The following is a 26,110-nucleotide window of genomic DNA, read 5'->3' as shown; positions in this document are numbered from 1 at the left end:
CCGAATTCAATTTACATCTACAAATAAACGACAAATACGCATTATTAGGTTTAACTTAAAAACTATTTGTCACATCTTGCTCAAATTTTAAATAAATCTAATACAATAATAAATCATGAAAACCGACAAAAAAGAACATGACAAGCACTAGCTTTCTAATAAAAAGGAATCATTAAAATCAGTACAACAAGTAAAAAGTTACGAATTAACACCACATTTAAAAAAATATAGTCGAATTACGAACCTCATCCTTTTGTTGAATTTTAGTTATAAACAAAACATCTAAGATTTTTATTTTTGTGTTACCCACATTAGGAATTCTAAACATTTTTGAATATCATATCAAAAATTGACCGCTCCAGCGGGGTTCGAACCCGCGTCTCCGACGTACCGTGTCGGCGCTCTAGCCAATTAAGCTATGGAGCGGTCAATTTTTGATATGATATTCAAAAATGTTTATAAACAAAACATTTCCACGCAAATTTTAAATTCTCAACCCGGGAACATCTAAATTCTATATTGTTATCGAGTGTCCAAAACATATCATCTATTTAAAGTAGCAAATGAATTCCTAAATCTTTAACACGAGCGAGAACAAATATACATTTTAATTTAAAATATCTTCCCCGTCTTCCGCGTGCTATTTCTGTATCGTGTAAATAAGGAATTGAGTTTTTCAGCGCGTGAGATGTTCGAGCTCGCGTTTAAACATGGAACTATTAAATAAACCATCATTTTAAACTATGGGACAATCGAATATGAGATAGTGTAATATAGAAATATGGAAAACCCCAACAAAAATTTTCTTGTGACGAGCTGTTTTAAATCGTCCATTCAAGAAGTCTTTTACTCTTTGAGTATTCAAAATTGTTAAAAAAAATATTAGTATATTATCTGTTCACTCCTCTTTTCTATCTCTAAAACAGTCAACTGGATTTGAAAAACAAAGCCTTTTACAAGCAATAGAGTTTTAACCATATCTAAAGGTTTACTATAAATTTGTATCATAAGACACGGTCACAACAGTTCTAAATTCAGAACCGTAATATACCACACAAAAATTAAAACACGAAACGTAATATGAAATCTCTATATTTGAGGCAAACTGGTTAATTTCCTGATGGTTTCATAGCAAGTTAAAACTGAGGCATTCATTAATAAACGTTATTTTTAAAATAAATCGTTAGTATAATGGAAGCGATGATTATTACACGAACAGACTAAGGCGAACGCCGTTGTCAATTAATAGGTGACGACAGAATGACATATAGGGAAGCAGTTTTGAAAGCAAGTAACGATTTGAACAGTGAATACTGGACAAGTTGACAGATTTGTTTCTTTATTTTGAGTTTTTTTTTTTTATTGACGTGACTACGTCTAATAAATAGATAAACACCGGCGGAATGCACGAAAAAGGATGACTCATTGCGTTACGCTCATTGTCCCTTTATGCTCAGTGATAGTGTATGGAATATAGATAGATGCGGCTTGATTGATGATCACTCGATTAGCCTATACGTCCGAGAAGATGTTTTGTAATGACGTTGTCACGTTAAAATATCGTCCGTATACCAACTTCCCGACTAGAAAAAAGGTCAGGCTCAACCCAGATCATATATCTGGACCGGATCAGGATAGAATGAGGCATGCCAGATCCGGCAAGCTCTATCAGGACCAGGTCTGGTCCAGACAAGGATAGCCTGATGTAAAATATAATCAAGTATGGTAAGGCATACTGGATCAGAGTGCCTAGTGCGAGTTTTATTCACAGAAACATGAGAGAAACGCGTTTATACGTGAAGATTATTTTGCATGGAAATTTAAACACTGCAGCCGATAAAGAATAGTATACGATAAAATCGCTGCATAGTCATCTAGCGGCAAACGCGAGAACTAGGTTGAAATGCCGAATTTCCCATACAAAATGAAGTTAAAATTTACGCCCGTTATTGCGAGACGGATTAAACAAAACTCGCACTAGGCACTCAGGCCCCGGTCCGGTCCAGATAAGGACAGCCTGATGTACAATATAATCAAGTATGGTAAGACATACTGGATCAGGACCCGGTCCGGTCCAGATCAAGATAGCCTGATATAAAATATAATCAAGTATGGTAAGGCATACTGGATAAGGACCCGGTCCGGTCCAGAAAGAAATTACGCGAACTGAGCCTGAATCGCGCTATCAATGTTTTTAAGCGCACTTCGTATATATACATATACAGTTATCAGGACAGTCTAGCAGGGAGTCCATTTCTACACAGTGGAGCAATCGTAAGTAGTAGGAAGTAGTTAATTAGTAGTTAATTATTAGAAGTTAATAAATAAAATTTAATTAATAACAATAGTTAATTAATAATATAAAAATAAATAAGAATAATTGATATTTAAACCAAAAACATAAATATAATAATACATTGGAAAAAATAAACGGAAATAAATATCATAATAATTATGTTAAGTAACATATTTATAATATCAACACGCTTTTTTTATTAAACAATTTTTTCAAGAATGTACGTTCGTGTTTTTTAAAAGGACCGGACCGAAACGGCTGATTAGGATGAGATAAGATTTCCTGATCTGGACCTGATCAGGATTAGATAAGATTTCCTGATCGGGTCCAGATCAGGAAATCTTATCTAATCCTGATCAGGTCCAGACAAATCTTCTGCGTTACATACCTTATCCGGTCCAGATCAAGCATGCCCGGTCCGGTCCTTCTAAGGATTGCGAAAAAATTTCTACTCGGGTTTACACGCAACCAATTTTTTTAAACGCGTTAAGACATAAAGAAATAAGAAAGTTCTATAAGTAAAGCATTTCAAAATTAAATTAACACTAATGTTATCTAAAATAAAACTACCTTAAAATTATAGAAAATAAACAATGATACACATTTTTATATACAAGTTGTGGATTATAATTTACAGTATTGGAAATATGGGAATATTGAAAGTAATGATGTATGAATGTCAAATAGAGAGTTCTGCATACTTTACGTTTGTCGAATCATACCGTGGTTGTATTCTCACACATCGTCACTGTGATTGTACGTTAAAGTAAAATAAACCTCTGCGTTAAAAGTTTGCAATAGATTGACAAATTTTTTTGTACATTTTTGTAATGCGAAGTTATTCAAGTAAATAATCATTCATTTCTTTTTTACAAAGAAACGTACGGCTCATCTCATGGTAAGCGATTACCGTATCTTATAGACGCCTGAAACACCTACCTGGGTACCTACTTGTACTTCTTATTACTTAACCAAATAATTTACTAAACGATACATAACATAAGTACTCGTAACTTTATATTTTAGATAAAACGATCGAAAAAACTATTATCAATTAACTGATCCATATTTCCATTCATTCATCTCAGTAGTTTAATCGGATGTTAATATATTCAGTGGGAATCGCAGATGAGCACAACGTTCGTTACAAATAACGGAACACAACAATAGTCCCACTTCTACATATATGTAGATATATCAAGGTATACATGTCAGGATACTGTGTCGGTAATTATCATTTGCGATCGTCAGATAAATTTACATACGACAAAGGAATTATCGTATACTAACTTCTTTACGATAATTTTATTGCAATAACGAACCTACGTGGTGAACATATCATGTAACTGAAATGAAATCGTAATTGATGAAAGCGTAAATCAAAATACAGTATTGGATATAAATAAACTTGTCGTACCATACAGTTTCATAGTTGACAAAACTCGTTATTATATTATGAATCTGAAATTATATATTTATACCTACTAATATTATAAATCTGAAGCGTTTTGGTTAAACGCGCTAATATATGGAACTGCAGGTCCAAATTGAAAATTTCTTTTGAGTGTCAGATAGTCTTTTTATCGAAGAAGGCTATATAACATCGCGCTACGACCGGGAATAAGACTAGAAAATCTATGACAAATCTTGCGTGGTAACGAGGATAATCGGTAGTTTTACAAACATATAAACGATGGTCCTTCTGATTTCATGCGGCAGAAGGCGATGAAGGCAGCCAGTTTACAATAAACAAATGTAATAATAAATCTGTCGATGAGAAAAACTGTACATATAACAAAATAAAGGATTTGAAAATTGTGTAAATTGGAGTAACGTAAGTCTTGATACTACTGTATAATCTATTCGCGAAGGAAGTTGCCATAAAACGTAAAATGTACAAGATCACGAGTTTGAAAGTAATTTAATTTCTGTTTAACAGCCTCGGAGTTTAATTAACCTTCCCTCCACTTTTAGACTTCTAGAAATAAAATGTTACAGCTATTCGTAAGACACATTTGAGCTCAACTGCTGCTCATACTGTGGAAATACCCTTACCTACTTGAAATTTTGCACGAAATTTGTAGTCGTTAATTATTAATTTATTTTGTATAAAAAAGTATTAGTATATAACTTATAAAACTAATTGTCCTTATACATACACGTTTTAAAAAAACTTTTGCTCATTTACACAATAAAATTGACTAAAAACATTATTAAAATTGTAATCGCCTCAGCCCGTAATATCCCACTACTGGGCATAGGCCTCTTTTCCCACGTAGGAGAAGGATCAGAGCTTAATCCACCACGCTGCTCCAATGCGAGTTGGCGGATATATTCCCTATTATGAGTAACGATCGCTATCAGGTGTACATGATAACAACCGGGACCGACGGCTTAACGTGCTCTCCGAGGCACGATGGGGAGACCCACTAGGACTGCACAAACACCCAGACCACGGCAAACACCTGTATGGCCAATACAAATGTTTGTCATGTGCGGGGATCGAACCCGCAACCGCCAGCGCAACAGGCACAATCCATGGCTGGAACCGTTGCGCCAACGCGGCGTTAAAATTGTAAGCTTAAAGAGAAAAGTTACGTGTACTCGTATATTATTTTGTTAAAATAATTTACGAGACATCTGAAGCTATACTTTTCGAGCACGTAGGTACTCGTATACCGATGGATGACAGTATAACATATATACTAAACACATATCCATGTTAAAACGCACATGAGTACACTGTAAAATATATATATTTTTAAATATATATGAACATGAATGTGAATTTAACTTTTACCTATTAAACATGACATTTAGCATATTGTGAAATAATTTATTACAGGGTCACACGGCCAAAGTTATAGTGACAGTAAATTAAAGGATATCTTTGATAAGATAATTGTAAAAGTTATACTTTCATAAACAAAAGGTTAACTTTCATTTTCATTACCTAAAATATCGTAAAACAAACGAGGAGAGACGCGAATGTTCATGAGGTTACATTTATGTGCACACGCGTCAAGAATTCGAATTGACTTTAATATCAATAAAAGTGCACGTTCTTATATCTTTAATTGGTTCATAAAAGTTTAGTATATTGTGGATACATAAAACTCACGGTATTAAATTACTGTGAATGTTTAAAAAAAAAGTCTCTATCAAAAATGGTCAAGTAATGATAGAAAAACAGTGCAGCAGCAGAATTCATCATAATTTTTGTCACCGCAGTATGAGTTTTTTATCCTTTTTGACCCCTTGCGTGATGTGTTTACTGATCTACAGTTAATTAATTTTTATATTTCGTTCATTCTATAATATAAACTATTTTAATAAATAGTTTATAGTCTATTTTGTTATGTGACCTTATAATATTTACATTTTGTTTGTTGTAAACTTTGCTGGATTTTGTACAATTAATTTGTGTTTCGTATTTTGTTATGTAGGTATATCTATTTATTTTCCCAAACATAAAATAAATGTTATTCTGAAATGCTCTTTCTGTTATTTTGTATGTAGTTCGATTGATCTCATGAGTTACAAATATTTTAAACGTGTATAATTATAAAAATCCTTTTTCAGAAGTTTATAAGCACTATAATTTGTCTATTTTTACAATCAATCAAAAATTAATATATGTACAAGCATTTAATAGTTTAGCATATAAAATGAACATAGTGGTTCATAGTTATATTTAGGTACTATATAATTGTTATAAGCAATCAACTGTAATATAAAGTATCATGTTTCACGAACTTTAATATACATACATTTAACATTGAACGATGAGTTATGAATGATCAGGTGAACACCCACGAAGGTACTGGACCTGTATTAAGTGCTAAGTGTAGAAAGTTCGCAGTGACCTGATAACACAATTGTAATCAGATTAACCGGCAGGTTATATTCATAGCATTATATTTTAATAATGAAACATTCTTTTTATGACGATGTATATATACATAGAATTATAGATGTACAAATAAGACATATTGATGTATAAAACAAAGCGAATAAATGAATAGAATTATACAAACAAGCAGATTATTTTTCATTTTTATTGATTAAAATACATTAATATCTATACAAATAAACAAAATTGGAGTGTCTGTTTGTAATATTAAAATAACCGCTTTTTACTAAATACACATGGAGTATGTATACACGGTACATATACCAAAAAACATTTTTTACAATTTTTATCTGTATATCTGTCTGTCTGTCTATCTGTTTGTTCCAGCTAATCTCTGAAATGGCTGGACTGATTTTGACGGGACTTTTACTGGCAGATAGCTGATTTTATAAGGAGTAGCTTAGGCAACTTTTATTTTAGAACTTTATTTAATTCAACAAAAGCTAGCACATTAATAATAAAGCTTAGAGAAATTAAATCTCATACTTTATACCACTTGTCAAGTAAAAGAACTCACTACAATATTCTGAATACTTTCCTATTAAACTAGCATTATAAAATACCTCAAATTATATATAGCGATAATATTGCAAATAGCACTGAAGATTATTATCAAAAATCTGGTGTTACATTTTTGACTCAGAATTTTATTTAAATTCTCAGGTATTGTGTTTCATCAAAGCTTAATCTCAGTAAAGTTTTTCCCCGCCTTTGAGTCCTTGACCATTGACGTCATCTTTCGGAAAATAGGTTTTTTAATTAAATTAGGAAAGCTATTTTTGTTAATTTTTTAATGTGATCTATCAATTGGTCGAGGAGTATAAATAATAACGTTTTATACAACTAAAGTCATAATTAATTTCCTTATTAAATTCCAATAAACCTATATATATATAATATTTTTTATTGTAAAATATATCGAAATACCGAATTTCTATGTGGGTCATTATGACCCATCCCCGACGCCGTGTAACAATTTTCTACCCCCATGACTCCGGGTTAAGTCATTCGAATCGGACACTTCTTCTTCTTCTTTTTTATTAGCAAAAATTCATCACATCATCACAGCAGCCTTTCGCAGTCCACTACTGGACATAGGCCTACACAAGTTCACGCCAATGGCGTGAACTCATGTTTTTTGCCCAAAGTCACCACGCTGGGCAGGCGGTTTGGTGACCGAAGGGCTGGCTTTGTCGCACCGAAGACGCTGCTGCCCGTTTTCGTCGTGTGTATTTCAAAGCTAGCAGGTAGATGGTTATCCCGCCATCGGTCGGCTTTTTAAGTTCCAAGGTAGTAGTGGAACTGTGTTATCCCTTAGTCGCCTCTTACGACACCCATGGCTATATTCTTTGATGCCGTAACCACACATCATTTATATTTTAGCAAAAATTAATTTCTACTAATTATATCCTTTGTTTCGATTAAAAGTATAAAAAAAATAAAAACTTTCACGCAGTCCCATCGTAAACGAACCTGTTTTATTGTATAACCATTGTAGTTACTATTTATAACATTTTCGCGGTGATAACTCCCTTGAGATGTAATCGATTACGTGTCGTAAGTACAACCCAGACCCGTTTCGTCCGGGTAATAAATATTACCATACAAGTGATGGAACATTTATATGCTCCTTTGACTCATTGTTACGTTACAAATTAGTACAAAAAATATATAACGAATAAAACTTTTATTCGTATATATATATATATATATATATATATATATATATATATATATATATATATATTATACTATTAAATATACGAATAAAAGTTTTATTCGTTCACGTTTCGTAGAACGTTTCACGGCCTGTGCAGTTTAAACAGCGTTTATTGACGGAAAAAAACTTTATATGTCAACTAAATATGGAAAATAATTGTGTTTGCTCGCAAACGAAAAAAAAACCGACTTCAATTACATCGACAAGTAATACAACGTAGATCGACGAAAAAATAGTCAAGCAACTACGCGTTATCAAAGATTACTATTAGATAAAATTTAAATGTGACCACATGATAAACATCAGCTTTGGATTAAATTAAAAATTATCAAAATCGGTATACCCAGTAAAAAGTTATTACGGATTTTCGAGAGTTTCCCTCGATTTCTCTGGGATCCCATCATCAGATCCTGGTTTCCTTATCACGGTACCAAACTAGGGATATCCCCTTTCCAACAAAAAAAGAATTATCAAAATCGGTACATCCAGTAGAAAGTTATGCGGTATAATACAACGTAGGTCGACGAAAAAAGCGTCAAGTAAAAACGCATTATTAGATATAACGCGAAAAGTAGTTGTTAGATCTCAAATAAATTTAAATGGGACCAATTGGCACACACCACCTTTCGATTAAAACAAAATTTGTCGAAATCGGTCAACCCGGTCAAAAGTTCTGATGTAAAATACATAAAAAAAAAAAAAAAAAAATACAGTCGAATTGAGAACCTCCGCCTTTTTTGGAAGTCGGTTAAAAAAATATAGGTTTAAAAGTGCATATTCATTTTATAAATCGCTTTAGGTCAATCGAAATTAAATAGATCAAAAAATACATATATAATTTCTATATCAAAGGTATCTACACTGAGCTATCTATACGTTTATAAAAAAAACTAGCTGTGAAAATATATAATAATATATATAAAAGCGAAAGGTCACTCACTCATCACGAAATCTCCGAAACTATAACACCTACAAACTTGAAATTTGGCAGGTAGGCTCCTTATAGGACGTAGACATCCGCTAAGAACGGATTTTACGAAACTCGACCCCTAAGGGGGTAAAACGGGGGTTGCAAGTTTGTATGAAAGTCCTATGTTTTTGAAGTAAGAGACTTGAAATTTAAAATGTATGCTCTATAGATGATAAGAAGGCGTCCAAATAATGCATCTTTAGAAATCAACCCCCTTTTGGGGTTAAAACGGGGGATAGTAGGTTGACTCACTGATCACGAAATCTCCGAAACTATAACACCTACAAACTTGAAATTTGGCAGGAAGGCTCTTTATAGGGCGTAGACATCCGCTAAGAACGGATTTTACGAAACTCGACCCCTAAGAGGGTAAAACGGTGGTTGCAAGTTTGTATGAAAGTCCTATATTTTTGAAGTAAGAGACTTGAAATTTAAAACGTATGCTCTATATATGATAAGAAGGCGTCCAAATAATGTATCTTTAGAAATCAACCCCCTTTTGGGATTAAAACGGGGGATAGTAGGTTGACTCTCTCATCACGAAATCTCCAAAACTATAACAGCTACAAACTTGAAATTTGGCAGGTAGGTTCCTTATAGGGCGTAAATATCCATTAATAGATGATTTTACGAAACTCGACCCCTAAAGGGATAAAACGGGGGTTGGAAGTTTGTATGAAAGTCCTATGTTTTTGAAGTAAGAGACTTGAAATATAAAATGTACGCTCTTTAGATGGTGAGAAAGTGTCCAAATAATGTATATTTAGAATTAAACTCCTTTTTGGGGTTAAAACGGGGGATGGTAGGTTGACTTCCTCATCATGAAATCTCCGAAACTATAACAGCTACAAACTTGAAATTTGGCAGGTAGGTTTCTTATAGGGCGTAAACATCCACTAAGAGATGATTTTACGAAACTCGACCCCTAAGGGGATAAAACGGGGTTTGGAAGTTTGTATGAAAGTCCTATGTTTTTGAAGTAAGAGACTTGAAATTTAAAATATATGCTCTTTAGATGGTGAGAAGGTGTCCAAATAATGTATCTTTACAAATCAACTCCTTTTTGGGGTTAAAACGGGGGATGGTAGGTTGACTCCCTCATCACGAAATCTCCGAAACTATAACAGCTACAAACTTGAAATTTGGCAGGTAGGTTCCTTATAGGGCCTAAACATCCGCTAAGAGATGATTTCACGAAACTCGACCCCTAAAGGGATAAAACGGGGGTTGGAAGTTTGTATGAAAGTCCTATGTTTTTGAAGTAAGAGACTTGAAATATAAAATGTACGCTTTTTAGATGGTGAGAAGGTGTCCAAATAATGCATCGTTATCTATATATATAAAAGAGAAAGGTAAATAGCTCACGCATCACGAGAACTCAAAAACCGCTGGATGGTCTATCCATCCAGGTTGGACAAAGATAAAATTTGGCAGGGAGGTAGATTAGTTAGTAGTATGTTTGTATTAGATTAGTTTGTATGAAAGATATACAGCCTGAAAACAAAACTAAAAATGTGGTGTATAGAGAGGTTTTATAAAAATAATTATTAAATTATACTAAATTGTGCCTTTTAAAAAGTTACTCAGTTTGATAAGCATTTCAAGTGACTGAAATAAAAAAAATAATTTGCGTTCACCATCTTAATAGTAATGCATATCTTCATAACCACGCGGACGTAGTTGCGGACAACAGTTAGTGTACTATAAAACAAAGTCCCCAAAAGTGTATGTGATCGATTCGCTCAAAATCTACAGAACGGATTTTCATGCGGTTTCACCATTGAAGAGAGGGCTCCACCACTGGCAAGAGGAAGGTTTACGGAACGGCTAAGCCGATTTTGATGAGAGTTTCACTGGAAATTTATCGGGAAAACTTTGTGACACACTAATTTCAACGCGGGCGAAGCCGCGGGCACAGCTAGTTATCTATATCGATATAAATGAATAAAATTGGAGTGTCTGTTTCTAATATTAAATTAGCTGTTTTTTTACTAAATACATACGGATATACACGGTACATATACCAAAATAACATTTTTAACCATTTTTGTCTGTCAGTCTGTCTGTCTGTCTGTCTGTCTGCTTGTTCCGGCTAATCTCTGAAACGGCTAGAGCGATTTTGACGGGACTTCCACTGGCAGATAGCTGATGTAATAAAGAGTAATTTAGGCTACTTTTATTTTAGAAATTTATTTATTTTATAACTGCCAACTAATTAATTACTTTTTTGTTAAATTCCACGCGGACAAAGTTGCGGGCACAGCTAGTACTAACTAAATATTTATTAAGTTAATTATGACACGCAATTGTCGACGTAAGCCTAATTTTTATGAAATTATAAGTCATACAACGCAGCAAAATATAATTAATTGTATAATAAAAATAAATTGATAATAAAATATTTTTGTATATTTTTATACGTGAGCAATAATATTCCAAATTATATATAAAAATAATATATTTTTTAAATAATGCATATACTTACAGGCAAGATATGTCTTTTAACGATTTTATAAAATTTATATAAAAAGACAGAAGGTCTGTTATAATAATCATACATCCGGTACGTAAAAGCATGAACATGCAGACATAATGCGCACGCATGCAAGTACAAACGTATTGAGGACGTCAAGTGACTATTCTAGTAGGAATTACCTGCACAAAATTGAAAAGAAAAACACACAGTTTTTTTTTTTGAAAACTAGTCAGACCGTGTGTTTTTGCCTGTTTTGGCATCAAAGGTCATAACGTCACTGGTATGTATATGACATATGAATATACAACGTGAAGTACACTGAGTTACATTAAAATCGTCCATATACTTTTTTAATATTTACGTCTTTATACAACAAAAAATCCCCTACATTTGTCGCTTTAATCAAACTAACACAAGTAAGTACAACAACTTTTGTTATTGTTCAAAAAAATATCCAATGTACAGAATTGTCCTTAGATCGACATAAGTATATATGTATTGTACGATCATTAATCCTAAAATGGCAATACACATTGATACAATATAAAAACCAACTAACCGAAACCTTCAACTTGACCGGTTCATTTTACTTTACTTTTAGTTAGTTCCTGTTAGTTATTTTTGTTTGAAATAGGTAAATGTTTATCGTTTGTGGGTTAACACGGAAATGTAACTAGCGTGAGTGCATTTCTGTGTTCAGAGATATGAGGAGGCGAAAGAAAACATTAATCGAAACGAGGGTATATTAATGAGTGCACGTATAAAGGGATATGTCTCTTTAATAGACCCTAATGAAATGTTCATACTCTACGAGTTCAACAGATAAATACGTACGATACAAGGAAAAAGCAAGTTCAATGTCATTGCAGGTCTACAGGTTACAATAGAATCGTAATATCATAGACACCTAATCGTTACTTATATATGTTGAGCAAAACATCTAATCGTTTTAAAGAATACTGTTAAAATATATGTATATAACATATAATTATAGAGCGCAAAAATATACTTTTATCTCTAAAAATTTAAACAAGAATTAGTCGTGTAACTGTGTGCGTAATTTTAAAAGTATAGCTTCCTGTTAATGCCTAACTGTTGTAAAAGTATATTGTCTCATTAAGAAGGGTGTAGTTACTACCATTTATTTGCAGACAATCCATGATAATAATAAAGAAATAAGAGTATTATTAGTGTATTTTTTTTTCAGATCTATTTTTATACCTGCAGCAGCAGTAAACTAAATTTTAAGATAAAAATCTACATTTATGTTAAAATTGTTTTTTAAATAATTAAAATTTTATTTTTATATAAACTACTCCTTAATAGTCACGAAAATTATCCGGTTTACTGCACACAACAAAACTACTTCGAAAAGAATAATAAAATTAATATTGCAAGCTAATTATCATATCGTAGCCATCGACAAAAAAAAAAAACACACGGAAGCGATAAGAACGTGCTTCAGCAATAAGTATCAAATTAGTATTAAGAAAATTGTTCTGACTGAGCGGCTGTTTGATTAACTGATTGGAACAAAAACTAACACACAAAATAATTTTTAACAAAAAAAAAACCGACTTCAAAAAGGAAACTAAAAAGTGAAAAATAAATTTACTTAGTACAAAGTAATTCGTATTTTGATTTAGTTAATCAGAAATGATTAAATAAATATTTTATAATTTTGAAGTCGGTGCCAAGTAAAACCATAACTACTCTAGTATCTACTCATAAGTTGTATTCAGTTTTCTTTCATAATTTGTTTCATTGACTATTAGGTTGAATACTGTTATTATTCTGTTATTGTTTTGACATATCTAATAATATTTTTTATACTTGTTTGTTGTGTGTGTGTGTTGTTTGTATTTGTTATTGTAGCCAGGTTGTTGTAGTATTTACTTGGCACCAACTTCAAAATTATAAAATATTTATTTAATCATTTCTGATTAACTAAATCAAAATACGAATTACTTTGTACTAAGTAAATTTATTTTTCACTTTTTAGTTTCCTTTTTGAAGTCGGTTTTTTTTTTGTTAAAAATTATTTTATTTTACAATTTTTAGTGATGGGTAGACCTAACAAGGATGCTTTTTCTCTTATGTCGGGGGTTCGGAAACATACACAATACACAAGCACAAACACCCAGATCATGACAAACATCTATATGACCAATACAAATGTCTGTCGTGCGCGAGGATTAAACCCACTAACGCCAGCGCAACAGCCGGTGCTGTGACCGCTGCGCTAATGCGTCGACATACTATGAGTAAAGTTCGCTATCAGGTGTACGTAATAACAACCGGGACTGACAGCCTAGCGTGTTCTCCGAGGCTAGGTTGGTAGAACCACAAGGATTAACAACTAGACCAAAAATAAATATTTATATAAACATAAATATCCAATCCGAGCTGGAATAGAACCCGCGACCGTCGGTGTTTAGGCGCCGCCGACACGGCACATGCACCATTATATCAAAGCGGTCGTCAAACAGCAAAAGGTAACTGCTGTAAATAGTTGAGAAATTCCCTCGAGTGTTTATGGGCTCCATCATCAAACCTGGTCCTGCGACACAGATGATCACACAGCAGGTAATTGCTATAAATCGTTGAAAAGTTCCCTCGACTATCTTTCGTAACCCTCATCAGACTGAAATGGCTCTTATAACACATATATATGCAAAGTTCTCATCAATAGAAACGGATTAAGTTCAAACAGCAGGTAATTGCTATAAGTCGTTGAAGAGTACCCCCGACTATCTTTCGTCTCCATCATCAGACTGAAATGGCACTTATAACTCATATATATGCAAAGTTCTCATCAATAGAAACGAATTAAGTTCAAACAGCAGGTAATTGCTATAAGTCGTTGAAGAGTACCCTCGACTATCTTTCGTCTCCATCATCAGACTGAAATGGCACTTATAACTCATATATATATGCAAAGTTCTCATCAATAGAAACGAATTAAGTTCAAACAGCAGGTAATTGCTATAAGTCGTTGAAGAGTACCCTCGACTATTTTTCGTCTCCATCATCAGACTGAAATGGCACTTATAACTCATACAGGTGCAAAGTTCTCATCAATAGAAACGAATTAAGTTTAAAAAGCAGGTAATTGCTATAAATTGTTGAAGAGTTCCCTCGACTATCTCTCTTCTCCATCATCAGATCGACTCCAGACCTTTATTAAATAGTAGTGCTTTATAGTACCTAATGAAAACATGATTAAATTTACTAGTCATCCTTACGATTTTTAAAAGTTTCCCTCGATTTCTCTGGGATCCCATCATCAGATCCTGGTTTCCTTATCATGGTACCAAACTATAAATATCTCCTTTCCAACAAAAAAAGAATTATCAAAATCGGTTCATAAACGAAGAAGTTATCTCCGAACATACATAAAAAAAAATAAAAATATATACGGTCGAATTGAGTAACCTCCTTCTTTTTTTGAAGTCGGTTAAAAACACAACGGGGTATTTATATTTGTCCTGATAGTTTTTTCATCATCAGTCATTAAATCAATAAAAAGACCGGTCAAACACGAATCGATTTCGCACCCAAAGGTTCCTTACTGCCGTACGATATAGTATGTACCTTTACATATCGCTGATAAAGTTTACCTCGTAAATAACTCACTGATATAACTGTATCTATAAATTGCGTAATGACGTTATATGTTGTCGCTTATGAAAGTTATTAAAGGAAATGTTTGTCTAGATGCTTTTTAGCGCATTTAATAAAAGCTTGTTTTTTTAACCGACTTCCAAAAAAGGAGGAGGTTCTCAATTCGACTGTATTTTTTTTTTTTTTTTATGTATGTTACATGAGAACTTTTGACCGTGTGGACCGATTTCGACAAATTTTGTTTTAATCGAAAGGTGGTGTGTGCCAATTGGTCCCATTTAAATTTATTTTAGATCTAACAACTACTTTTCGAGTTATATCTAATAATGCGTTTTTACTTGACACTTTTTTCGCCGACCTACGTTGTATTATACCGCATAACTTTCTACTGGATGCACCGATTTTGATAATTCTTTTTTTGTTGGAAAGGGGATATCCCTCGTTTGGTACCGTGATAAGGAAACCAGGATCTGATGATGGAATCCCAGAGAAATCGAGGGAAACTCTCGAAAATCCGCAATAACTTTTTACTGGGTGTACCGATTTTGATAATTTTTAATTTAATCGAAAGCTGATGTTTATCATGTGGTCACATATAAATTTTATCGAAATCTGATAACTACTTTTTGAGTAATCTTTGATAACGCGTAGTTGCTTGACTATTTTGTCGTCGATCTACGTTGTATTACTTGTCGATGTAATTGAAGTCAGTTTTTTTTTCGTTTGTGAGCAAACACAATTATTTAGTTTTTATTTTTTATTTTTAGTACTTTATCATCAGTAGCTTTCAGACTAACAGTAAAAAATATATAGTACTTTACAGGTATATTCTCTTTACATATTCTAATCCAGATACTACGAGTATCAAGACAGAACAAGATAATTAAATAATCGATCAGATTCGAAGGATCTATGATAATTTTTGCTTAAATTAGCAACTCAGTTAAAGAGAAACATTGCTGGATTAAGGTTGAGTTTAGGATAAAGAATTTAAGATAACATACCGAAAAATGCTTCACGTATGTAGTTAAATACTTCAAAATGGGTCAGGAATATTGCAGAAATACATTCCTTCTATATGGAGTCGAAAATGTTTTAGGTCTTAGGCCAACAGAAACTAATGGCTCGTAACTCTTTTTTTGTCATCAAGTCTCGTGGATACTCGATTGGTCAGTGTTTTTGTTATAATGAACGAGTCAGTGATCGGTAGTGACAGTAATGTACATAGTACACTCCTATTTCACGTTTACGTCATACTACGAGACCGCACCTTACTGGAGCAAGGCAGGCTGAGATACCACTATTCCTCGAACACTTAGAACAATGTTATCAATAATTTCACCACAGTAATTCTGATACATTGCTAAACATGCAGAGTATAATAGTAGCTTATTAAATGACATACTTTCAATGTTTAATTTTTAAATTTAATCGCACGATAATTTTAAAGAAAGAGATAAAATGATATTTATATGTTTAAATGTTAAAAATAATAAATTGTCAATAACAAAAAGGATTTCGCAAAACTAAGCAAATTGCTATTATCAAGTTTAGATTTAAAAAAAAGCATCCTTGAATTTAAAACATGTTTTTTTCTAGTTTATATTATGTAAGGATCAAAAAATACATTACTTTCTTTCTACCTAAAAATGAATATTTAAAGGCGTTTTGCGCAATACACACAAAAATCATAAAGTATTAAAAACAATAAAACCAATCTGACAGAAACAATTAATAGAGACAACACATTATATGTGTCTTATACCTCTAACTCTTATTTCATTTACTAATTATTTAATTCTGCCTGGCTAAAATAAAACTAAACATAACTAACCAAAATTCACCATATCGAAATTATTTAGCATTTTATTATATAAAGATACCTTTACATAATTATAATCATATATATAATATCCGCGTGGCTTCATCTTTGTTAACTTACACAAATGAACAATCCTCCAAAAATACGAATCAATGTAGGTAAATAGCGTAGTAACATCTGTATGACCAATACACATATTTGTCGTGTGCGGGGATCGAACCCGCAACCGCCTGCGCAACAGCCACAAACCAGTGCTGTGACCGTAGCGATCTCAATAAAATTTAAATGACCATATGCCACGTACCAATTTTCGATTTAAAAAAATCATACAATCAAATACCTAGAAAAAAATACAGTCGAATTGAGAAACTCCCCCTTTTTTTGTTTGAAGTCGGCTAAAAAATTTCCATCACTGCCTTTTTTATTGTAATGTCTTTACGCGTTAGCTTAACGTTATACAACCCAGCCTTCCAAGTGACCTATATAATTATTAAGGTTAGCTTCAAGTAAACTCTTAAGCTTAAGAATTATTAAATATGTATAGCTCAAGAATCTCGGACTTTTTTTGATGAGGTCTAAACTTTAACACACCTTTTCGACACGAATTCCTTACCGTGACACTTATATAGAGCGTTCTCGATTTAACACGTGCTCAAACTGGTAACGAGGACTGCAGACGCGTCGTCTGCCGTGGAGAGCCTTTGCTGTAAATAATGAGCCACTAGCGACGGAAAAGGAAACATTATTTGAGGGCAAAGACAACATTGTGCTACGTATTATTATTGACTTTTCTATTTTGACATCTGCTTTTACTAATGTGATATACTAATTTGACTTCATTCAATTATTAATATCTACACAATATTTATTTAAAATCATTTTAATTTCATAACCTCAGTGTAACACAAATAAAGTTATAATTTAACATCATTAAAGACATTTTTAATAGTTACAGTTTAATAGTTTGTGTTAATAATATTTTCCTTTTTAGTCGAAAAAGTAAAGTAAAATTCAACTCTGATACACCACGCTCGGATACCTTAATACAAATAATACAGCACATAATTTTATCTCCATACCTCTGACTGTACAAGCAACTCACTACAATTAGTTTTCGAGTTTGTTTTTTGTAAAGGGATGGAAGGATGAGATTCACTTCCATACACTTCTGAGAGTTCAAACAAACACAGGTAACAAGAAGATAGTCTGGTTTTAAGAGCACTTCTTACTAGCAATCACCTACAGTTCCTGACAAGAACAAGTATTTTTGCGTAAAAAACACGATTACGGTAACAAAAAAAAATTTTTTTTCGTCGCTTTTAATAAAAAAAATTGTTAAAGAACTAGCTGTGCCCCGCGGTTTCGCCCGCGGTAATTTGAGAAAAAATAGCCTATAGTCTTCATCAGTAAATGAGCTATTAAACAGAAAAATAATTTTTCAATTCGAACAAGTAGTTCTTGAGATTTGCGCAAGGAGTTCCTTAAGAAAAGAAATTTTATAGTTGAATCTAGTACCTATCGGAAACAAATAAGCATTGGAAAAACAACAAAAAGTATATTTCAATATTTTTATGAGGGAACGATTTAATACACTACTATTTGCGAAGGTGGTTTTATGATATAAATCCGTATAGAAATTAATACATTTTGTATCACAATTATTTCTTTTTGAACAAAATTGTCCTTGACATCATTTTTTATGGATATATTTTAAAATAAATATGCAACGAGTTAATGATTACAATAAAATGAAAAGGTAATTTTATTGCATTATTAATAGCCAAATATATGCATTATTACGAATTAAAAATACTTCATCAACAGGGCAATTAAACTTTGTCTTTTATACCATTTAATTGGGACGCATAATTTAGGAGATAATGTAAAATCAAATGAAACGACGCGTCGCGCCGCGTCACGCCGTTCATGTAAAGTAATGGATTAAAAAAAATTTAGTTCATTTTTTGCTCAAATTAACGCGGGAAAGCCGCAGGCACGGCTAATAACACAGTGAGACAAAAAACAAAATGGACAAAGGAAAACTTATTATCCAATATTTTTAATCAAAATCATAGCTTTAATGATTTAATTTTACAACGAGTTATAAAAATTCATTAACCTATTCTAAACGTGTGGTCGGTAAAAGATAACGGTACCAGAAATCTTCATAGGTTTTCTCGTAATAAAACAATTAAAAGATCAGTGAGACCAGTTAACGTGCCGCGTCGCTATAAATTAATTTAGGCCATTTTGAATTAATATAATTATAAAATTATTCGTAAAAAGTGGAAATGTAATAAAAATAATTAATTTGTGTCATAATTAACACTTGATTTGTTCGTTTTGTTGATATATAATTTAATTAATATTATGATTGAAACATTTTGTAAATAACAATTATAGACCAGTGCCGATAATTTTTGAAACGAAAAAAAATATAGTAGAATGAAACCCATTGTAAAAGGAAGAGAATACAACGAAAATAAAAGGAAAAATAAATTACGGGCGATCTGAGGTCGGGGTTAGGGTAATGAACCAATAAAATCAGAAAAAAATACAAATAGAATATACGAGTTATTTTTGAATAAGATTCTTTATATGCATCTTGCTACGTGTTAGAAACTGCATAACTGTGCTATTATACATCAGCAGGAACGAAACCAGGCGCTATTAAAAATATATGCTACAATACCCCTCCCGACAGAGAAGAATTTTGCATCTCTGGCAAAATTCTAAAAAAAAACTAATGTAAGGAGAGAATCTGGTAAGCTCAGGAAGGGATTATAAAATTTAACTCCATACTAAGAGAAAAAAAAATTTTTTGATAAATTAATCATAAGAGATAATCGAATTACAAAAACACCACATATAATTTTGAATTCACTGCAACACTGCCTTACGACCCAATCATACGTCACTAACATACAACATCCTGAAATTCAACTATCAATGTGCGTTAACCGACCTAGACAATTAACGCCCTGACACACAGAGTGACGGTCTATAAATGAGCACCACTCAGCAGCTACTTAAAATTTTTAATTTACCAATTTTTTTTCTTTTTAATCCATATTTAATACCGTATTCCCGATGTAGGCTTTAGAATATGCATAACACAATTAGAATCGAATATATATTCGATAGAATAAAATAAGATGTGGAATCGCCACCCGTTCCAGAGTTAAGTTGTAACACAACAACAACAACAACTTATGGCGTAGGCTTTAAACAAAATAATATGAGTGAGTAGATACGTTAGAGATGCACCCAACACACACAAATTAAGTTATTGCTCAGTGGAATAACTCAACAAAAATAAACACCAAAAGTACATTAGAGACGTACCCAACACACAACTATCATAAGTCATGTACTTGAATAAGCACAAAATAAAAAAAAAAAAAAAAATGAGATCATCACCCGTCTCAAAAATGGAATACGTAATATAGACTTAAAACAAAAAGAAAACACAATATCAATTACCCTTACTACCAGAACTTCCTGTTAACTTCAAATCTTTAATATGCCAAACCCCAAGATCTTTACCATTCATATCCTGTAATACGTATACAAGAGGAGATCTTTTACCAACAATTCGACATTTGATAAATTTAGGCGCTAATTTCTTAGAAAAGTATTTATCTTTATCACTCAAGAAGTAAGTTTTCTTATAAACAAGATCACCAACATTAAATTCCGCAGTCCTACAACGCAAATTATAACTTGAAGTATTTTTTAAATGAGCGGCATACAACCGAAATTGAACTTTATCGAAAATACTCGCCAACTGACCTAAGTTCTCCGCATAACAGTCACGAGGAGTAAAAATCATATTTTCTATACTATCAGAGTCCAAATAATGCGAACCACACGACACTAACTCCCTACCGAAAACCAAAAAGGACGGAGTGAAACCCGTAGTTTCATTTACCGCGCTGTTAATTGCAAATTGAATTTGAGGTAAGTACCTATCCCACGATCTATGATCCTCATCGACAAAGGATGCAATACAAGTTAAAATAGTACGATTATATCTCTCAACCGGATTAACATGTGGAGTATAACGTGGAGTAAAATGAACATTAGGAACATTATAACTTTTAAAAAAATTGATACACTCATTACTAATGAATTGCGTACCATTATCCAATATTACCGACTGTGGAATACCATGAACTAAGAAAACGTTATCCTCAATTAACTTAATTATTACTTTGGAAGTTGCGCGCTTCATAGGGAAAATTAAACAAAATTTTGAAAAACAACAAGTTACAACCAATATATAATTATTTTGTTTTCTACTAATAGGCAATGGACCCATAATGTCAATTGAAATAACCTGCCAAGGACGGACACAATTCTTAGGACGACCCATGACACCTAATGTCAAATGATTTTGAGCTTTATATTCTAGACACTTAGAACAATTATTGACATAATTTAAAACATCTTTATACATTTTCGGCCAAAAGTACTTTAAATTTAATCTTTTAAGAGTTTTAAACATACCCAAATGACCCGCAGTGGGAACATCATGATTAATTGATATTATTTCCGAACGATGTTCCATAGGAATCACCTCCTTCCAATCAAACTCCGATGTTAAATAATTTTTATTTTTAGACAATCTAAATAATTTATCATTTTTAATACAATAATTTTGAAACGATGCCGGCTTATTAGCGCAGCCATTGAAAATATTAAGAAACCATTTATCATTACCTTTATAATTTGAAATTGAAAATATACTACTCACGGGAACCGAACGACTCAACGCGTCAGGAATGACATTATCACAACCCTTACGAGGTTTGATCTCAAAGTTAAACTCTGATAACCTAGTACTCCACCGAGCCAAACGACCCGACGGGTTTGACAATGATAAAAACCACTTAAGGGCACTATGATCCGTGTAAACTGTAAATTTTTTACCATTATCGAGATAACAACGCCAATGTTCGACCGCTGCCAAAACCGCCAATGTTTCCCGTTCCGTAATACCATAATTTTGTTCCGGCTTGGTAAATGACCTACTCATATATGCGACAGGATGTTCTTTCCCTTCAAAGGTCTGAGAACGCATCGCACCAATCCCATAACTACTCGCATCCGTGTGAACTTCAAAAGGTTCGTTATAATTAGGACACCTGAGAACAGGAGCAGAGACCAAACACTCCTTAAGCTTCCTAAAAGAACAATCCGCCTCCTCCGTCCATTTAAATGGAGGTGCACCCTTACGAGTAGAAGTTAATTTATTTAACGGTGCCGCCAAAGTACTGAAATTCTTAATGAAACGACGATACCACGACGCTGTCCCTAAAAAAACGTTTTAAACCCTTAACATTGGTTGGAGTGGGAAAATTAACTATTGCAGAAACCTTATCCGGGTCCGTACGCAACCCGTGTTTATCGATTACATACCCCAAATATTTCAACTGACTCCTAAAAAAACGACATTTATCAAAATTAATAGTAAGATTACATTCTTTTAAAATTTCCAATATTTGTAATAAAATAGAAACATGTTCATTGAAATCCGCGGTTGCAATTATTAAATCATCAACATAACAACAAACTTTAACCCCGAAACGGTTTCCAAACAACTTATCTACTAGTCTCTGTTGAGTGGCAGGTGCGTTAGTTAAACCAAACGCCATACGTTTAAACCTGAATGTACCACGTGACGGAATATAAAAAGCCGTTTTATCCCTATCCGATTCCTGAATCTGAGTTTGAAAAAAGGCACTACAAAAATCGATTGTTGACAAATAATGAGCATCCCTAAGATTATCTAAAATTTCTGATATATAAGGCAAACTATATGCATCCTTTTTGGTTACCGCATTCAGTTTCCGACTATCCAAACATAACCGATAGCTACCCGTATCCTTTCCCTTAGGAACCAAAAGTACCGGAGAACTCCACTCACTCTGACAGGGTTCGATGACATCCAACTCAAGCATCTTATCAACCTCCTCCGAAAGAATTCGTTGTTTCTCAGGAGACATCCGATAATATCGTTGCTTAATGGGAGCAGCATCCCCCGTATCAATTCTATGAGTAACCACGGTAGTCAACCCTAAACCTTTCCGCTCAAAAGAAACAGAACGAAACTGATTAATAATGCTATCAACAATTGAACGCTGATCGCTATTTAAATGTTCATAACCCGTAATGACGTCATCCGAATTATTACACAAAATAGATTCTTGTTTAAAACTAACTGAATTAATATATTTCGGACAAATTTTGAATATTTTCCAAAAGTCAATGCCTAAAATGATATCTGAATTAATTTCCGGAAAAACAAAAAATTTTATAAAATGAAGTTGATCTTCGAATGTAACCGGTAAACACAAGTAACCAAGAGAAAACAACTTGTTCCCGTTAGCCACAACCGCAGAAATAATATTATCTTTAAAAAGAGTATAACCTCGTTGTAAGAAATCCTTATATTAATCCACGTTGGGCGCCAGTGCTACGTGTTAGAAAATTGTTCGTTGGGTTAGAGAGACACCCACAACTCCTAACACGAGACACAAGAGAGAGAGTAAAAAAATCCTACAGAATCTTAATCTTCTTTTTCAAAACACACAAAATCACCTTACACTAAAGCAAAGCTTAAACCTATAAGAACTACAATGACTCACCCACAATAAATTGCACTCAGATCTTAAGACGGCGAGAGAATCCAACCCAAAAAAGAAAAGAGCAAAAGGGCAAAAAGCCGCAAACACTCGCCCTGAGGCTTATATACCCTAGCATACCCCGCGCGTCGCGACACAACTACCCCCTAAGGTGAACCGCGACGTAATACAATACGAGGGTCTAAACTTTAACACACCTTTTCGACACGAATTCCTTACCGTGACACTTATATAGAGCGTTCTCGATTTAACACGTGCTCAAACTGGTAACGAGGACTGCAGACGCGTCGTCTGCCGTGGAGAGCCTTTGCTGTAAATAATGAGCCACTAGCGACGGAAAAGGAAACATTATTTGAGGGCAAAGACAACATTGTGCTACGTATTATTATTGACTTTTCTATTTTGACATCTGCTTTTACTAATGTGATATACTAATTTGACTTCATTCAATTATTAATATCTACACAATATTTATTTAAAATCATTTTAATTTCATAACCTCAGTGTAACACAAATAAAGTTATAATTTAACATCATTAAAGACATTTTTAATAGTTACAGTTTAATAGTTTGTGTTAATAATATTTTCCTTTTTAGTCGAAAAAGTAAAGTAAAATTCAACTCTGATACACCACGCTCGGATACCTTAATACAAATAATACAGCACATAATTTTATCTCCATACCTCTGACTGTACAAGCAACTCACTACAATTAGTTTTCGAGTTTGTTTTTTGTAAAGGGATGGAAGGATGAGATTCACTTCCATACACTTCTGAGAGTTCAAACAAACACAGGTAACAAGAAGATAGTCTGGTTTTAAGAGCACTTCTTACTAGCAATCACCTACAGTTCCTGACAAGAACAAGTATTTTTGCGTAAAAAACACGATTACGGTAACAAAAAAAAATTTTTTTTCGTCGCTTTTAATAAAAAAAATTGTTAAAGAACTAGCTGTGCCCCGCGGTTTCGCCCGCGGTAATTTGAGAAAAAATAGCCTATAGTCTTCATCAGTAAATGAGCTATTAAACAGAAAAATAATTTTTCAATTCGAACAAGTAGTTCTTGAGATTTGCGCAAGGAGTTCCTTAAGAAAAGAAATTTTATAGTTGAATCTAGTACCTATCGGAAACAAATAAGCATTGGAAAAACAACAAAAAGTATATTTCAATATTTTTATGAGGGAACGATTTAATACACTACTATTTGCGAAGGTGGTTTTATGATATAAATCCGTATAGAAATTAATACATTTTGTATCACAATTATTTCTTTTTGAACAAAATTGTCCTTGACATCATTTTTTATGGATATATTTTAAAATAAATATGCAACGAGTTAATGATTACAATAAAATGAAAAGGTAATTTTATTGCATTATTAATAGCCAAATATATGCATTATTACGAATTAAAAATACTTCATCAACAGGGCAATTAAACTTTGTCTTTTATACCATTTAATTGGGACGCATAATTTAGGAGATAATGTAAAATCAAATGAAACGACGCGTCGCGCCGCGTCACGCCGTTCATGTAAAGTAATGGATTAAAAAAAATTTAGTTCATTTTTTGCTCAAATTAACGCGGGAAAGCCGCAGGCACGGCTAATAACACAGTGAGACAAAAAACAAAATGGACAAAGGAAAACTTATTATCCAATATTTTTAATCAAAATCATAGCTTTAATGATTTAATTTTACAACGAGTTATAAAAATTCATTAACCTATTCTAAACGTGTGGTCGGTAAAAGATAACGGTACCAGAAATCTTCATAGGTTTTCTCGTAATAAAACAATTAAAAGATCAGTGAGACCAGTTAACGTGCCGCGTCGCTATAAATTAATTTAGGCCATTTTGAATTAATATAATTATAAAATTATTCGTAAAAAGTGGAAATGTAATAAAAATAATTAATTTGTGTCATAATTAACACTTGATTTGTTCGTTTTGTTGATATATAATTTAATTAATATTATGATTGAAACATTTTGTAAATAACAATTATAGACCAGTGCCGATAATTTTTGAAACGAAAAAAAATATAGTAGAATGAAACCCATTGTAAAAGGAAGAGAATACAACGAAAATAAAAGGAAAAATAAATTACGGGCGATCTGAGGTCGGGGTTAGGGTAATGAACCAATAAAATCAGAAAAAAATACAAATAGAATATACGAGTTATTTTTGAATAAGATTCTTTATATGCATCTTGCTACGTGTTAGAAACTGCATAACTGTGCTATTATACATCAGCAGGAACGAAACCAGGCGCTATTAAAAATATATGCTACAATACCCCTCCCGACAGAGAAGAATTTTGCATCTCTGGCAAAATTCTAAAAAAAAACTAATGTAAGGAGAGAATCTGGTAAGCTCAGGAAGGGATTATAAAATTTAACTCCATACTAAGAGAAAAAAAAATTTTTTGATAAATTAATCATAAGAGATAATCGAATTACAAAAACACCACATATAATTTTGAATTCACTGCAACACTGCCTTACGACCCAATCATACGTCACTAACATACAACATCCTGAAATTCAACTATCAATGTGCGTTAACCGACCTAGACAATTAACGCCCTGACACACAGAGTGACGGTCTATAAATGAGCACCACTCAGCAGCTACTTAAAAT

General features: G+C 32.9%; 1 long non-coding RNA gene and 1 other non-coding gene across 2 annotated transcripts; one reads left to right on the top strand and one right to left on the bottom strand.

The window, feature by feature from the left end:
* Positions 1 to 353: 353 nt before the first annotated feature.
* Positions 354 to 426, bottom strand: Trnat-ggu. Its single transcript has one exon. It is a non-coding gene; the product is annotated as a tRNA-Thr (tRNA).
* A 2,494-nt stretch (positions 427 to 2,920) lies between these two features.
* Positions 2,921 to 23,403, top strand: LOC123661132. Its single transcript, XR_006744306.1, has 3 exons — positions 2,921 to 2,932; positions 9,018 to 9,023; positions 23,298 to 23,403. It is a non-coding gene; the product is annotated as an uncharacterized LOC123661132 (long non-coding RNA).
* Positions 23,404 to 26,110: the final 2,707 nt, after the last annotated feature.

The sequence above is a fragment of the Melitaea cinxia genome, chromosome 16 (assembly GCF_905220565.1).
Source record: "Melitaea cinxia chromosome 16, ilMelCinx1.1, whole genome shotgun sequence".
Classification (NCBI taxonomy): domain Eukaryota; kingdom Metazoa; phylum Arthropoda; class Insecta; order Lepidoptera; family Nymphalidae; genus Melitaea; species Melitaea cinxia.
Note: the sequence above shows the minus strand (reverse complement) of the source record. Positions and strands in the feature narration are given on the sequence as shown.